Below are 16,347 nucleotides of genomic sequence, written 5' to 3'. Positions count from 1 at the left end.
GATTAGGTGGAGCATAGATCAAGTCTGGGTGCCACCTCCGTTGCATTTTATAATGCATAAAGTCAGCTTTGTGATCATAACTCCCACATTTGATGTTTCGAAGCGGAGTGTTTGTGGGTGATGTGTATCTGCCCACATGGGTGTGTGTTTAGCCCTTGGGGGTGGGAGCAGAGGGGAGGATTCGTATGAGGTGCATAAAATTCTGATGGATATAGTTCGGGAAGATAGGAAGGAACCTTTCCCCTGAGTGGAGCAGTCAATAATCAGCAGTCATAGTTTGCTCCCAAAGTCTAGAAATGTCCGGGGAAGGTGGATTGGCCATGGTACATTGCCCCTTAGTGTCCTACGATGTGCAGGTTAGGTGGATTGGCCATGATCAATGTGTGGGGTTAAGGGGCTAGGATGGGGGAGTGAGCCAATGTGGCGTGCTTTTGCAGATGGTTGGTGTGGACTTGATGGGCCGAATGGCCTTCTTCTGCACTAGAAGGAATTCTCTGGATTATATAAGCATAACAATCGAGAGAGATGTGCATAGGGACAAAGCTTTTAATTGTGTATGAAGACACCTCCTCAGAAATATTTCAAGATCGGGTTGCTGTGTTTAAGAATATAAATACTGTTATTTAATTAATTCTGGAATTATTTGTTTTCTCCAAACTGGACAGTAGAGCTAAGAAAGCCCACCAACGCCTCCACTTTCTCAGGAGACTAAAGGAATTTGGCATGTCCGCAACTACTCTCAGCAACGTCTACAGGTGCACCACGGAAAGCATTCTTTTTGGTTGTATCACAGCTTGGTATGGCTCCTGCTCTGTGCAAGAACACAAAAAACTACAAAGGGTCATGAATAAAGGCCTTCACTCAAACCAGCCTTCCATCCTTTGACTTTGTCTACACTTCCCGCTGCCTTGGAAAAGCAGCCTGTACAATCAAAGATCCCACGCACCGCGGACATTCTCTCTTCCACCTTCTTGCATCGGGATCAGGTATCAACTGACTCAAGAACAGCTTCTTCTCTGCTGCCATCAGACTTTTGAATGGACCTACCTCACATTAAGTTGATCTTTCTCTACACCCTAGCTGTGACTGTAACACTACATTCTCCACTCTCTCCTTTCCTTCCCTATGAACGGTATGTTTTGTCTGTATAGCGCGCAAGAAACAACACTTTTCACTGTATACTAAAATATGTGACAATAATAAATCAAATCAAACCACTTTGCTGAATGTAATGGATCCTTAGGCCTTCACTTTGGCTCCTCAATAAACAAAATATTGAGCTGAAGTTCTCATTTGAGGATAAATATTTATTCCATTCTTCTATTCATGAACCAGTGACTGTACAACGTAAATGGGTGCAGCTGTGTGATGCCATATTTCACTACAGATCATATTCAGGGTTCTTCCCCCGATATTCATACTGTAAAAAATAAAGATTGGTGCAGTCAGAAAATACCAGAAATCCTCCCTCCCCATCTGGGAGCATCTGTGGCGAAAAGAGTAAAGGGTTAATGTTTCACGGGGTGCCAGTGTATCCTTGAGATGAAGAAATGTCTAAGTTTTATTTTATTCCTAGGCACAGAGACCAAAGGCTGACAAGAGGGGGTATAGCTCAGCGGTAGAGCATTTGACTGCAGATCAAGAGGTCCCCAGTTCAAATCTGGGTGCCCCCTATTAGCAGAAAGAATGAAAGTCAAGCAACCCACCCTTATACAGGACAGTGTCTGTAACTGCAGCAATAAGTAATAATAATCCTGAAATGAGCAGCTTGGTGCCATTACTAAAAGAGTGGAAGATTTCACTGCCGTGTTTGTCATTGTCCACTATTTATTACAATTCACTCCATCGTTTCTCCTCTCTTTCTTTCATAGTCTTACTCCTGTGAACCATTTTATTCTAGACATATCATCGAGAGCCAAGTCCAGAGGGAAAGTCATAGAGTTTTACAACAGAACAGTAGGCCATTCGGCCCATCATGACTGTTCTGGCCATCAAGCATCGATGTATTCTAATCCCATTTTCCAGCACTTGGATATTGACTGACACAAGCTTGTGATAACAGTGGCTTCACTTTTGTCAACACCTCACAGAAATATATGTTGTCACAACAATGAAAGTTGCACACTGACCATGTCTGTAATTATTGTAATCAGGACTAATTCTCCATATAAACAGTTTGCTGCCTGTCTGGTCTCCTTCTGCACTGCAGGGATTCTATGGATTCTGGAAGCATAAGAAGCTATAGAGGTGTGAGTGGGGACAAAGCGTTTGACCGTGTATGAAGAGAGTCCTCTAGTTTCAATCCAATATCCTCTCAATGGCCTCATGTTTTCATAAAGAACGCTTGCTGTCATTACTCTGCCTCTACAGCAACTCTGTGATCATTAGAGTCAATAATTGATTCCTCAGAAACCCTTCAAGATCGATTTGCGGTCTTTAAGAATATAAATACTGTTATTTAATTAATTCTGGAATTATTTGTTTCCTCCAAGCCACTTTGCTGAATGTAATGGATCATAGAACATAGAACATAGAACAGTACAGCACAGAACAGGCCCTTCGGCCCACGATGTTGTGCCGAGCTTTATCTGAAACCAAGATCAAGCTATCCCACTCCCTATCGTCCTGGTGTGCTCCATGTGCCTATCCAATAACCGCTTAAATGTTCCCAAAGTGTCTGACTCCACTATCACTGCAGGCAGTCCATTCCACACCCCAACCACTCTCTGCGTAAAGAACCTACCTCTGATATCCTTCCTGTATCTCCCACCACGAACCCTATAGTTATGCCCCCTCGTAATAGCTCCATCCACCCGAGGAAATAGTCTTTGAACGTTCACTCTATCTATCCCCTTCATAATTTTATAAACCTCTATTAAGTCTCCCCTCAGCCTCCTCCGCTCCAGAGAGAACAGCCCTACCTCCCTCAACCTTTCCTCATAAGACCTACATCCTTGGGCCTTCACTTCGGTTCCTCAATAAACAAAATATTGAGCTAAAGTTCTCATTTGAGGATAAATATTTATTCCATTCTTCTATTCATGAACCAGTGACTGTACAATATAAATGGGTGCAGCTGTGTGATGCCATATTTCACTACAGATCATATTCAGGGTTCTCCCCCCGATATTCATACTGTAAAAAATAAAGATTGGTGCAGTCAGAAAATACCTGAAATCCTCCCTCCCCATCAGGGAGCAAGTGTGGAGAAAGGAGTCAAGGGTTAATGTTTCACGGGGTGCCCGTGAGGTGAAGAAACACCCAAATTATATTTTATTTCAAAGCACAGAGACCACTACCTGGCATGGGGGGGTATAGCTCAGTGGTAGAGCATTTGACTGCAGATCAAGAGGCCCCCAGTTCAAATCTGGGTGCCCCCTATCTAATCTTTATCTTAGCAGAAAGAATGAAAGTCACGCGACCCACACTGACACAGTACAGTGTCTGTAACTGCAGCAACGAATAATAATAATCCTGAAATGAGCCGGTTGGTTCCTCTACTGAAAAACTTTACTGTAATGCTTGTCATTGTCCACTATTTTGCTTCCATCAATTCCATGGTTTCCCATTTGTTTTCGATTCCTGATAGTGTTTGTCCTGTGGACCATTTTAATTTAGACGTATAACCTACAGCCCAGTCTAGAGGTAAAGTCATAGATTTTTACAGCATAAAAAGAGGCCCATCAGCCCATCATGTCTGGGCCGCCCACCAAGCACTGATCACTGATACACCTATTATTGTAATAAAGACTAATTCTCCACATAAACAGTTTGGTTGAAAAGGTAATCGACATTTTAAAACAATTTGGTATGAATTATAAATGCCCTGAATTTTTTTTTACATTTGTGTTCTGCCCTATGAACATTTTTTCTCTAATTTACAGAGCCTGCAAAATAGGTCTGGGACTCTCTCGCTCGATAGTATTTACCTGTAGATTAGATGGAGCATAGATCACATCTGGGTGCCACCTCCGCGGCATTAAATAATGTATAAAGATAGCTTTGTGATCATAACTCCCACAGTTGATGTTTAACAGAGAGTTTGTGGGTGATGTGTGCCTGCCCACATGGGTGTGTGTTTAGCCCTTGTGGGTGGGGGCAAAGGGCAGGATTCCCATGAGGTGTATAAAATTCCAATGGACATAATTAGGGAAGATCGGAAGGAACCTTTGCCCTGAGTAGAGCAGTCAATAATCAGCGGTCATAGTTTGCTCCCACAGTCTAAAAATGTCCGGGGATGGTGGATTGGCCATGGTACATTGCCCCTTAGTGTCCAAAGATGTGCAGTTTAGATGGATTGGCCATGATCAATGTGTGGGGTTATGGGGCAAGGATGGGGGAGTGAGCCAATGTGGAATCCTTTTTCGGATGGTTGGTGTGGAGTGATGGGCCAAATGGCCTTCTGCACTGCAGGGATTCTCTGGATTCCATTAGCATAACAAGTTACAGAGATGTACATGGTGACAAAGTTTTTGACTGTGAATGAAGAAAGTCCTCTCGTTTAAATGCAGTATCCTCTCAATAACCTAATGTTTTCGCAGAGACCTTTTGCTGTCATTACTCTGCCTCTTCAGCAACTCTGTAATGATAAGAGTCAATAACATCTCCTCAGAAACCCTTCAAGATCGGGTTGCTGTGTTTAAGAATATAAATACAGTTATTTAATTAATTCTGGAATTATTTGTTTTCTCCAAACCGGACACTATAGTTAAGAAAGCCCATCAACGCCTCTACTTTCTCAGGAGACTAAGGAAATTTGGCATGTCCGCTACGACTCTCACCAACTTCTACAGGTGCACCACAGAAAGCATTCTTTTTAGTTGTATCACAGCTTGGTTTGGCTCCTGCTCTGTCCAAGACCGTAGGAAACTACAAAGGGTCATGAATAAAGCCCAGTCCATCACTCAAACCAGCCTCCCATCCATTGACTCTGTCTACACTCCCCACTGCCTTGGAGAAGCAGCCTGTATAACCAAAGACCCCACTCACCGCAGACATTCTCTCACCCACCTTCTTCCGTCGGGATCAGGTATCAACTGACTCAAGAACAGCTTCTTCCCGGCTGTCATCAGGCTTTTGAATGGACCTACCTCACATTAAGTTGATCTTCCCCGACTCCCTAGCTGTGACAGTAACACTACATTCTCCACTCTCTCCTTTCCTGCTCTATGAACGGTATGTTTTGTCTGTATAGCGCGCAAGAAACAACACTTTTCACTGTATACTAAAATATGTGACAATAATAAATCAAATCAAACCACTTTGCTGAATGTAATGGATCCTTAGGCCTTCACTTTGGTTCCTCAATAAACAAAATATTGAGCTGAAGTTCTCATTTGAGGATAAATATTTATTCCATTCTTCTATTAATGAACCAGTGACTGTACAACATAAATGGGTGCAGCTGTGTGATGCCATGTTTCACTACAGATCATATTCAGGGTCCTTCCCCTGATATTCATACTGTAAAAAATAAAGATTGGTGCAGTCAGAAAATACCAGAAATCCATCCTTCTCCAGCACTTGGAATGTATTGACTAACACGAGCTCCTGATAACAGCAGCTTCACTTTCGTCGACGCCTCAGAGAAATGTATGTTGTCACAACAGTGAAAGTTACACACTGACCATGTCACAGAAGAAACAATACTTTTCACTGTATCCCAATATATGTGACAATAATAAATGAAATAAATCAAACGGAGTGGCACGGTGGCAGAATGGTTTGTACTGTAGCCTCACAGCACCAGGAACTTGATTCAATTCCCAGCTTGGGTCACTGTCTGTGTGGAGTTTGCGTGTTCTCCCCATGTTTGTGTGGGTTTTCTCCAGATGCTATGGTTTCCTCCCACAGTCTAAAGATGTAGGTTAGGTACTTTGGCCATGCTAAATTGTCTCTTAGTGTCAGGGGGACTAATTAGTGTTGATGTGTGGGGATAGGGCCTGAGTGGGATTGTGGTCAGTGCAGAGTAAATGGGCCGAATGGCCTCCTTCTGCCCTGTAGGAATCTATGATAAATCCTTTTCAGAGTGGAAAGTTGTATCGAGTGGAGTGCGGCAGGGATCAGTTCTTGACCTGCAATTGTTCATTATTTACATTAATGACCTGAAGGAAGGAACAGAATGTCAGCTGGAACCATGATCGTATTGAATGGTGGGAGAGGTTTGAAGGACCCGGTGGCCTATTCCTGCTTCTATTTCTTGTGTTCTTGTGATTGTGAGTTCTCCAGATGAACCGAAATTATGTTCTAAAAATAATCTTAACAGAGTCATCTCCCAACAGATTTACAACAGAAAAATAGACCCTTCGGCCCATCGTGACTGTTCTGGCCATCAAGCACCAATCTATTCTAATCCCATTTTCCAGCACTTGGAATGTATTGACTGACATGAGCTCCTGATAACAGCGGCTTCACTTCTGTCAACACCTCACAGAAATGTATGTTGTCACAACAATGAAAGTTACACATTGGCCATGTCTGTAATTATTGTAATCAAAACTAATTCTCTATACAAACAGCTTGCTGCCTATGTGAAAAGATAATTGACATTTTAAAACAATTTGGTATTAACTATAAATGCCCTGAATTTTTTTTTACATTTGTGTTCTGCCCTGTGAACATTTTTTTCTCTAATTTACAAAGCCTGCAAAATAGGCCTGGGGGTCTCTCGCTCGATAGTATTTACCTGTAGATTAGATGGGGCATAGATCAAGTTTGGGTGCTTCCTCCACGGCATTTTATAATGTATAATGTTAGCTTTCTGATCATAACTCTGCATGAATACTTTGTGCCAGAGTGTGAAAGAACAGAGATGGTGTCTCCTGCTCCCAGTCATTTGATTCTCCGCTGTGTTCCAGTCTCAACACCAGGGGGAGCACATCCTGCACCCGGGCAGATTCAGTGTCACAATCTGTTTGAACTGAGATGTTTTATTTTAAATACTTTCTGTGGCTGGATAAGGTGTTGTTGTTTTGCATGTTGATGTCTTTATAACCATTTCCTTTACAACCGATTCAGTGAATGAAAAAAATGCTTCCATGCAGTGAACAAGCATTTTAAAATCAGGTTCGGGTAATGGGACGAACTATTATTCACAGATTCATGCGATGGTGACAGCACAACAGGAGGCCATTTGGCCCACTGTGCCTGTACTGGCTTCCTGGAGGAAGCAACTCACGAATGCCACTTCCTGCTTTTTCCCCACAGACCCGAAATGTATAATTATTTTAATTGTCGTTCAACATTGGTGGCACAGTGGTTAGCACTGCTGCTTCACAACAACCAGAAACCTGGCTTCAATTCCCAGCTTGGGTCACTGTCTGTGTGGAGTTTGTACATTCTCCCCGTGTCTGCGTGAGTTTTCTCCGGGTGCTCCGATTTCCTCCCACAATATGGAAGACGTGCAGATTAGGTGGATTCACCATGTTCAATTCTCCCTCATTGTACCCGAACAGGCGCTGGAGTGTGGCGACTAGGCGATTTTCACAGTAACTTCATTGCAGTGTCAACGTAAGCCGACTTGTGACATTAATAAAGAAACTTCTAAAGCATTGTTTCGCCTCCTGAAATTTTGACACCAGCAAATTTGAGGTGATTGGGCCTTGCTGATCTTTCTCTGCACACGAGCTGTGACTGTGACATGATATTCGGCATCCTCTCCTTTCCTTCTCCCCTATGTACTCTATGAACGGTACGTTAGTCTGTATAGCGCAGAAGAAACAATACTTTTCACTGTATACTAATATATGTGACAATAATAAATCAAATCAAACCACTTTGCTGAATGTAATGGATCCTTAGGCCTTCACTTTTGTTCCTCAATAAACAAAATATTGAGCTGAAGTTCTCATTTGAAGATAAATATTTATTCCATTCTTCTATTAATGAACCAGTGACTGTACAACATAAATGGTGCAGCTGTGTGATGCCATATTTCACTACAGATCATATTCAGGGTTCTCCCCCCGATATTCATACTGTAAAAAATAAAGATTGGTGCAGTCAGAAAATACCAGGAATCCTCCCTCCCCATCAGGGAGCATCTGTGGCAAAAGGAGTAAAGGGTTAATGTTTCACGGGGTGCCAGTGTATCCTTGAGGTGACAAAATGTCTAAGTTTTATTTTATTCCCAGGCACAGAGACCAAAGGCTGACAAGAGGGGGTATAGCTCAGTGGTAGAGCATTTGACTGCAGGTCAAGAGGTCCCCAGTTCAAATTTGGGTGCCCCCTTCCTTGCATTTAGCTTGGCAAAAAAGAATCAAAGTCACACAACATACTCTTACACAGGACAGTGTCTGTAACTGCAGTAATAATAATCCTGAAATGAGCAGGTTGGTGCCACTACTTCAAGACTGGGAGGTTTTACTGCAATGTTTGTCATTGTCCACTATTTATTACAATTCATTCCATCGTTTCTCCTCTGTTCCTCAGATAGTCTTACTCCTGTGGACCATTTTATTCCAGACATCTAATCTCGAGCCCAGTCTGGAGGTAAAGTCCGAGAGTTTTACAACAGAAAAATAGGCCCTTCGGCCCATCGTGATTGTACTGGCCATCAAGCACCTATTTATTCTAGTCCCATTTTCCAACATTTGGAATGTATTGAGTGACACAAGCTCCTGATAACAGCGGCTTCACTTTTGTCAACCCCTCACAGAAATGTATGTTGTCACAACAATGAAAGTTGCACACTGATCATGTCTGTAATTATTGTAATCAAAACTAATTCTCCTTATAAACAGTTTGCTGCCTGTCTGAAAAGGTAATCGACATTTTAAAATAATTTGGTACTGTTAAAAATATCCTGAATTTTTATTTGCACTTTTGTTCTGTCCTATTAACATTTTTTCTCTAATTTACGGAGCCTGCAAAATAGGTCTGAGGCTCTCTTGCTCGTTAGCATTTACCTGTAGATTAGATGGACCATAGATCAAGTCTGGGTGCGACCTCCGCGGCATTTTATAATGTACAATGTTAGCTTTGTGATCATGACTCCCATAGTTTATGTTTAGAAGCAGAGAGTTTGTGGGTGAGTTTATGAAATTATTTGTTTTCTCCAAACCGGATGCTATAGCTAAGAAAGCCCACCAACACCTCAACTTTCTCAGGAGACTGATGGAATTTGCCATGTCCACAATGACTCTCACCAACTTCTACAGGTGCACCACAGAAAGCATTCTTTTTGGTTGTATCACAACTTGGTATGGCTCCTGCTCTGTCCAAAACGGCAAAAAAATACAAAGGGTCGTGAATAAAGCCCAGTCCATCACTCAAACCAGCCTCCCATCCATTGACACTGTCTACACTTCCCGCTGTCTTGGAAAAGCAGCCAACATAATTAAGGACCCTACGCATCCCGGACATTCTCTCTTCCACCTTCTTCTGCTGGGATCAGGTACCAACTGACTCAAGAACAGCTTCTTCCATGTTGCAATCAGACTTTTGAATGGACCTACCTCACATTACGTTGATCTTTCTCGACACCCTATCTGTGACAGTAACACTACATTCTCCACTCTCTCCTTTCCTGCTCTATGAACGGTATGCTTTGTCTGTATAGCCGGCAAGAAACAATACTTTTCACTGTATACTAAAATATGTGACAATAATAAATCAAATCAAACCACTTTGCTGAATGTAATGGATCCTTAGGCCTTCACTTTAATTCCTCAATAAACAAAATATTGAGCTGAAGTTCTCATTTGAGGATAAATATTTATTCCATTCTTCTATTCATGAACCAGTGACTGTACAACATAAATGGTGCAGCTGTGTGATGCCATATTTCACTACAGATCATATTCAGGGTTCTCCCCCCGATATTCATACTGTAAATAATAAAGATTGGTGCAGTCAGAAAATACCAAAAATCCTCCCTCCCCATCAGGGAGCATCTGTGGTGAAAGACGTAAAGGGTTAATGTTTCACGGGGTGCCAGTATATCCTTGAGGTGAAGAAACGCCCATATTTTATTTTATCTCAAAGCACAGAGACCATTAACTGACATGTGGGGGTATAGCTCAGTGGTAGCGCATTTGACTGCAGATCAAGGAACCCTCAGTTCAAATCTGGGTACTTTCCTTTATCTTAACAAAATCACACAGCCCACTTTCACACAGTGCAGTTTCCCTAACTGCAGCAATGAGTAATAATGATCCTGAAATGTGTTGCTTTAAAGAATGGCTAGTTTTACCATATTGTTTGTTAATGTCCACTATTTTTTACAATTCATTTCATCGTTTCTCCTTTGTTTGTCTGATAGTGTTTGTTCTGTCGACTAGTTTATCCCAGATGTTTAATCTAGAGACCAACCTGGAGGTAAAGTTTTGGGAGTTTTACAACGGAAAAATAGGCCCTTCACCCCTTGAGCCGGCCACGAAGCACCTATCTATTCTCGTCCCATTTTCCAGCAGTTTAAATGTATTGATTGACACGAGATCGTGATAACAGCGGCTTCACTTTTGTCAACCCCTCACAGAAATGTATGTTGCCACAATGAAAGTTACACACTGAACATGTCTGTAATTATTGTAATCAAGACTAATTCTCTATATAAACAGTTCAGTGTCTGTTTGTAAAGGTAATCGGCAATTTAAAACAATTTGGCATTGTCTAAAAATGCCTTGAACTATTTTCTTTGTGTTCTGCCCTGTGAACATTTTTAAATCTAATTTACAGAGCCCGTAAAATAGGTCTGGGATTCTCTCGCTCGATAGTATTTACCTATAGACTGGTTGGAGCATAGATCAAGTTTGGATGCCACCTACGTGGCATTTCAAAATGTATAATGTTAGCTTTCTGATAATAACTCTGCATAAATACTTTGTGCCATAGTTTGGAAGAACAGAGATGGTGTCTCCTGCGACCAGTCATTTGATTCTCCGCTGTGTTCCAGTCGCAACACCAGGGGGAGCACATTCTTCACCCGGTGTCACAACCTGTTTGAACTGAGATGTTTTATTTTAAATACTTTCTGTGGCTGAATATGGTGTTGTTGTTTTGCATGTTGATGTCTTTATGACCATCTCCTTTACAACCAATTCAGTGAATGAAAAAAATGCTCCGATGCAGTGAACAAGCATTTTAAACATCAGGTTCGGGTAATGGGACAAATTATCATTCACAGAATCATGCGATGTCGACAGCACAAAAGGAGGCCATTTGGCCCATTGTGCCTGTACTGGCTTCCTGGATGGTTCACAGGCTAATGCCACTTCCTGCCCTTTCGTCACGGCCCCGGAATTCGTAATTATTTTAATTCGCCTTCTGAAATTTTGAACCAGCAAATTTGAAGTGATTGAACTGTGCTGATCTTTCTCTGCACCCGAGCTGCGACTGCAACACTGTATTCGGCATCCTCTCCTTTCCTTCTCCCCAATGTACTCTATGAACGTGATGTTCGGCCTGTATAGCGCAGAAGAAACAATACTTTTCACTGTATCCCAATACATGTGACAATAATAAATCAAAATCAAATCCGTTCCAGTGTGGAAAGATGTATCCAGTGGAGTGCGGCAAGGATCAGTTCTTGATCCGGATTTGTTCAAGATTTACATTAATGACCTGAAGGAAGGAACAGAATGTCAGCTGGAGCCATGCTCGTATTGAATGGTGGGACAGGTTTGAAGGGCCCGGTGGCCCTATTCCTGCTTCTATTTCTTGTGTTCTTGTGATTGTGAGTTCTCCAGATGAACCAAAATTATGTTCTAAAAATAATCTTAGACTCTCCCAATGTGAGAGCCTGAATTGAAAATCCTAAATTCACGTTCAGCATCCTTTCCAATGCCCTTCTGATGGGGGCAGCAGTAAAAGGAGGATAATTAATATTGTGATTAAACTTTGGGCCGTAACAGACAAACCCCCCAGCGTCGTATTGAGGGAGGGGATGGGGGGTGGGCGGGGTGGGGGGGGGGGGGGGGGGAGAAGATCCCAAAGATGGGTTGGGGAAATTAATTTGGACGTTCCCAGGCAAGGGAGTTTGCAGGACATTTGCCCGGAACTGCAGACTCCCCCGGGCAATTCCTCCAGCCTGTAGAACCATCCAAAAATCTGATTTAAATCACAAATCTCAAATGGATCCACAACACTTACACCGCCAGAAGAATTAAAGCCACTTCTAAGTTCTGGGCAACTGCTCCACAGACCCACACTAACCCCTAATCAGATTCCCTTATTCCCCTATCCCCTTCCCCCACACTGCCTGCATGTACTAGGGTCATAGAGATAGAGTGATACAGTCACAGAGCATTATATCACAGAAAGAGACCCTTCAGCCCATCGTGTCTGTGCCAGCCATTGAGTGCCTCTTCATTCTGGTCGCTTTTTCCAGCACTTGATCCGTAGCCTTGTATGCTATCGCATTGCGAGTGCTCATCTAAATGCTTCTTAAATGTTGCAAGTGTTCCTGCCTCTTTCACGACGTGAATTCCAGATTCCCAACACCCTCTGGGTGAGAAGTTCTTTTTCCTCAAATCCCCTCTATATATCCTGCCCTGACCATCAATCTGTGACCACTGATTATTGATTGCTCTACGAAGGAGAAAGGTTCCTTTCAATCTTCCCTAACTATATCCATCAGAATTTTATACACCTCATGGGAATCCTCCCCTCTGCCCCCACCCCCAAGGGCAAAACACACACCCATGTGGGCAGGAACACATCATCCACAAACTCTCTGCTTCCAAACATCAAACTCTCCTGATAGATGATCCGGCAAACTCTTCCACAACCGCCTGGTTCACTCTCTTCCTGTTTCACTGATTCGCATCAGACTTTATTTCAGACGAAAACACATCCTCTAACAATCCGGCGGGCTGTTTATTCTGTTGTATTTTATTGGCCTGTTTCCTGGGTGTCAGTGCTATGTATTTTGTGTGAGAGGATTTCCAATCCTGGAACATGATTCAACTTGTCCACAGCAGCAGTTCCAGAAGCTCTGCTTGGAGTTGTTTCCCAATCTTTAATTCTGGAGCAGGGTCGAGACACTTTTCTAATTGTTTACTATCTTCCTGGGCCCATTTTAATGACGTGAACCACTTCCTGCTCAAACTGGAAACCGAGCTCATTAGCATAAATCTGACTGGATTTCAATATCATCAGCGATTCCGGCACGCAGACTCCCCCCGGATGCTTCCCACCTCTCCGGTATGACATCCTGCCGGTGTGAATCACCCTGCTCTATAAAAGTGTGGTTCAGGCACAGCAGTGGCGAAGGAGAGCGAGGAGGTGAGTACTGCTGAGCACCAACCTCCGGGGTACAGGGGGCTCTCAGCTGCTGTCATGGTGCAGGGTGGGGTGGGGGGCTTGCATGGGTGCAAGGGTTTTGGGGGGGCTCGTGCTGACCTAGGGATCCATGGGTCAGGGTTTGACGCTGGCTGTGGACTCATGCAGTGTGTATTCATCCTGGCAGCTGAATGACCCCCCCAGTGATTGCATATGTGGCCGGGTCCCAATCCCACTAATGTCGCACTGGATACTCTGCCATCTGTCTGCTGGACAGGCTCTGTGTCTGACTGCTGACATCCCATCCCAGGCCCCACCAACAGGAACCAGGCCTGGCAACTGTTGCCCCAAACAGGGGAGCTTGGCAGATGTTAACACGGCTCCTCACATTGCATGAAATCTGCAGCGCTCCTACAATGGTCACGAGGTGCTTCCCCACCGTCTGTCTGAAGTTTAAGTTTATTTGTTATTAGTCACTGTGAAAATCCCCTAGTCGCCACACTCCGGCGCTTCTTCGTACACAGAGAGAATTTAGCATGGCCAATTCACCAAACCTGCACATCTTTCGACTGTGGGAGGAAACCCATGCAGACACGGGGAGAACGTACAAACTCCACACAGACAGTGACCTAAGCTGGGAGTTGAACCCGCGTCCCTGGTGCCGTGAGGCAGCAGTACTACCCACTGTGCCAACGTGCCGCCCGGATTGATGCCATTCCTGGAAGCAACTGCACCGGACGTCCAGATGGGTGCACTCATGTCTATGCTTCAGGAGTTCCCAATGGGGACCCTGTCACAGCCTGGGTCTCCCCCGAGTCTTGCTGCTGAAAGCCCTGCAGGCTGTGTATACCTCTGCGGCTTGTTTCGGTTTTCTCTTGTGGATTTGTGCGGTGACCTCAGGGGAAAATATGAATTTTGTCCCCATCACAGAAGACAAAACCTATCGATCTGATGTACAGAGCAGGTTTTGCTTTAAGAAACAGATTATGCTCTCCGTGCCCAAAGTGGCGATGATGTGTCGATAGTCAGCAGCCCATTGAGCATGGCATCCGGGGATGGTCTCGGGTTGCCACTGTCCTGGGGAGATGGGTTATTGGAAGGGAGTGAGATGCCCGGGATGTATAACCTTACGGAGAGGGCGTCTCTCTCTCACTCTCTCTCTCTCCCCACTTCCCGCCATCCCTCCATCCCCGCCGCCCCCACCCCCAACACTCCAGAGCAAAGACAAAATTTATTCAGGGTTCTTCCCCCGATGTTCATACTGTAAAAAATGAAGATTGGTACAGTCAGGAAATACCAGAAATCTTCCCGCCCCATCAGGGAGCATCTGTGGCTAAAGGAGTAAAGGGTTAATGTTTCACGGGGTGCCAGTGTATCCTTGAGATGACAAAACAACCAAGTTTTATTTTATTTCAAAGCACAGACAGCACTTGCTGACCCGTGGGGGTATAGCTCAGTGGTAGAGCATTTGACTGCAGATCAAGAGGTCCCCAGTTCAAGTCTGGGTGCCCCCTTTAATTTAGCAAAGGAAGAATCAAAGTCACACAGTCCACCCACACGCAGCACAGTGTCCGTAACTGCAGCAACAAGTAATAATAATCCTGAAATGAGCTGTTTGGTGCTGCTTCTGAACGAGTGCAATGTTTGTCATTGTCCACTATTTATTACAATTCACTCCATCGTTTCTCCTCTGTTTCGCTGAGAGTCTTGCTCCTTTGGACCATTTTATTCTAGACATATAATCTGGAGCCCAGTCGACAGGTAAAGTCATGACGTTTTACAACAGAATAATAGGCCATTCGGCCCATCGTGACTGTTCTGGCCATCAAGCGCCTATTTTTTCTAATCCCATTTTCCAGCACTTGGAATGTATTGACTGACACAAGCTTGTGAGAACGGTGGCTTCACATTTGTCAGCGCCTCACAGGAATGTGATTTGTCACAACAAGGAATGTAACACACTCAACGTGTCTGTAATTATTGTAATCAAGACTAATTCTCCATATAAACAGTTTGCTGCCTGTCTGGTCTCCTTCTGCACTGTGGGGATTCTATGGATTCTGGAAGCATAAGAAGCTATAGAGATGTGAGTGGGGACAAAGCGTTTGACCGTGTATGAAGAGAGTCCTCTAGTTTCAATCCAATATCCTCTCAATGGCCTCATGTTTTCACAAAGAAGGTTTGTTGTCATTACTCTGCCTCTACAGCAACTCTGTGATCATTAGAGTCAATAATAAACTCCTCAGAAACTCAAAACTCCGCTTTGCAGTCTTTAAGAACACAAATACTGTTATTTAATTAATTCTGGAATTATTTGTTTTCTCCAAACCACTTTGCTGAATATAATGGATCCTTGGGCCTTCACTTCGGTTCCTCAATAAACAAAATATTGAGCTGAAGTTCTCATTTGAGGATAAATATTTATTCCATTCTTCTATTAATGAACCAGTGACTGTCCAACATAAATGGGTGCAGCTGTGTGATGCCATATTTCACTGCAGATCATATTCAGGGTTCTCCCCCTGATATTCATACTGTAAATAATAAAGATTGGTGCAGTCAGAAAATACCAAAAATCCTCCCTCCCCATCAGGGAGCATCTGTGGCTAAAGGAGTAAAGGGTTAATGTTTGCCGGGGTGTCAGTGTGTCCTTCAGGTAAAGAAATACCCAAGTTTTATTTTATTTCAGAGCACAGAGGCTTGCAACCGATAAGAGGGGGTGTAGCTCAGTGGTAGAGTATTTGACTGCAGATCAAGAAGTCCCCAGTTCAAATCTGGGTGCCCCCTTCCTTGGTTTCATCTTAGCAAAAAAAATCAAAGTCACACACAGCATTTTCCACAGTGCTATTGTCTTCAACTGCAGCAATGAGTAATAAAACCCCAGAATTTAGCTGTTTGGTGCTGCTATTGAAAGAGTGGATGATTTTACTGCAACGTCCGTCATTGTCCATTATTTTTTTCAATTCATCCCTTCGTTTCTGCTCTGTTTCTCTGGTGGTGTTTGTTCCGTGGACCAGTTTATTCTCGACGTTTAATCAAGAGCCCAGTCTAGAGGTGAAGTCATCGAGTTTTTGAACAGAAAAATATGCCCTTCGGCCCATCGTGTCTGGGCTGGCCACCAAGTAC

The 16,347-nt window shown here is 43.6% G+C and overlaps 5 non-coding genes across 5 annotated transcripts; all 5 read left to right on the top strand.

Moving 5' to 3' along the window:
* The first annotated feature begins 1,601 nt into the window (after positions 1–1,601).
* trnac-gca (transfer RNA cysteine (anticodon GCA)) lies at positions 1,602–1,673 on the top strand. Its single transcript has one exon. It is a non-coding gene; the product is annotated as a tRNA-Cys (tRNA).
* A 1,635-nt stretch (positions 1,674–3,308) lies between these two features.
* Positions 3,309–3,380, top strand: trnac-gca (transfer RNA cysteine (anticodon GCA)). Its single transcript has one exon. It is a non-coding gene; the product is annotated as a tRNA-Cys (tRNA).
* A 4,777-nt stretch (positions 3,381–8,157) lies between these two features.
* Positions 8,158–8,229, top strand: trnac-gca (transfer RNA cysteine (anticodon GCA)). The gene has a single exon. It is a non-coding gene; the product is annotated as a tRNA-Cys (tRNA).
* Positions 8,230–14,663: 6,434 nt separating this feature from the next.
* On the top strand, positions 14,664–14,735 carry trnac-gca (transfer RNA cysteine (anticodon GCA)). Its single transcript has one exon. It is a non-coding gene; the product is annotated as a tRNA-Cys (tRNA).
* Positions 14,736–15,936: 1,201 nt separating this feature from the next.
* Positions 15,937–16,008, top strand: trnac-gca (transfer RNA cysteine (anticodon GCA)). The gene has a single exon. It is a non-coding gene; the product is annotated as a tRNA-Cys (tRNA).
* The last annotated feature ends 339 nt before the right edge of the window (positions 16,009–16,347 follow it).

The sequence above is a fragment of the Mustelus asterias genome, chromosome 11 (genome assembly GCF_964213995.1).
Source record: "Mustelus asterias chromosome 11, sMusAst1.hap1.1, whole genome shotgun sequence".
Taxonomy (NCBI): Eukaryota; Metazoa; Chordata; class Chondrichthyes; order Carcharhiniformes; family Triakidae; genus Mustelus; species Mustelus asterias.
Note: the sequence above shows the minus strand (reverse complement) of the source record. Positions and strands in the feature narration are given on the sequence as shown.